The following is a 1,211-nucleotide window of genomic DNA, read 5'->3' as shown; positions in this document are numbered from 1 at the left end:
AGAAATAATATAATACAACATCCGTCCGGAATACAGTGGATAGAAAGTAAACACAATATACTAGAAGGGACTATACTAGCTGCGGGCCGCCTCGAATAATGCAACTCACCTAGTCCTCGAATCATCCGTGCTGCTGCGCCCAGTAGGCCACTAGAGTTACATATACCTGTGCAACAGAAATGCACAGAAGTGTAGTATGAGTACGAAAATAATGTGTACTCAATGAGTATCCCGTCTAATCTCGAAGAAGTAGAGACGAGATGGTCGACTTCGACACTTACTAATGGTCCAATAATGATGTCAATAATTCATTAAATCGTGAACTCTTATAAACATGATTTTTAATCCAATAGGAGGAAACAAGTAAACAATTATTTCTTTTATAGGTAGTTTTCCCAAAATTCCTTTTCATTATTTATCCAAATATTCTCAAGCCATGAAGAGGCAATAACAACTTCAATAAGTTCAAGGCAGCAATACAAGCATGCGCAAATAACACCGTGGTACGTACGGCCCGCTCCAACAAAAAATAAACTGTGCACTGCCGAGGGTCGAACGGCGCGAACCATAGATGCATCAATTACCCCGATCGCGAACTATCCATGCGACGCGGTCAACATAAGATAAACAATCACCCTGCTCGCAAACCATCCATGCGACGGAGGTACACATAGAAATACATGCTCAGATAGCCAATTAAAAATTTATCGGGGAATATTATTCAAATAAAAGCCACTTTCTCTTTTAACAATTTAAGAAAATGAAGTTTAATCCTTTTAGAAGTTCATCTACTAATTCAATGTGATTTAAGCAATTCAAGCTGTCAATAAGGTTACAGATATTCCAAATATAGCATGCTTTGGGTCCTAAACTACCCGGACAACGGCATAATAGTAGCTACGCACGGACTCTCGTCATCTCGTGCATACGTAGCCCCCACAAATAGGAGCACATAACCAATTAACTCACCTATGGGGACAATTCCCTCTTACAAGGTTAGAAAGGAGACTCACCTCGCTCCGAAGGTCCATAACCGGCATTCCACGCCCTTCCGAAGACTCGAATCGGTGCACAACGCTCCAAAACTAGCCAATAATTATGTAAATCCATTAATATTTGCTAAGGTACTCATTATAATCAAATTTATAACAATTCCTAACCCCGATCGAAAAGTTGACAAAAATGCCCTCGGGCCCACGTGCCCGGAATCC

The sequence above is a fragment of the Nicotiana attenuata genome, unplaced genomic scaffold (genome assembly GCF_001879085.1).
Source record: "Nicotiana attenuata strain UT unplaced genomic scaffold, NIATTr2, whole genome shotgun sequence".
Taxonomy (NCBI): domain Eukaryota; kingdom Viridiplantae; phylum Streptophyta; class Magnoliopsida; order Solanales; family Solanaceae; genus Nicotiana; species Nicotiana attenuata.
The sequence above is the reverse complement of the archived record's forward strand: the minus strand, read 5'-3'. Positions refer to the sequence as shown.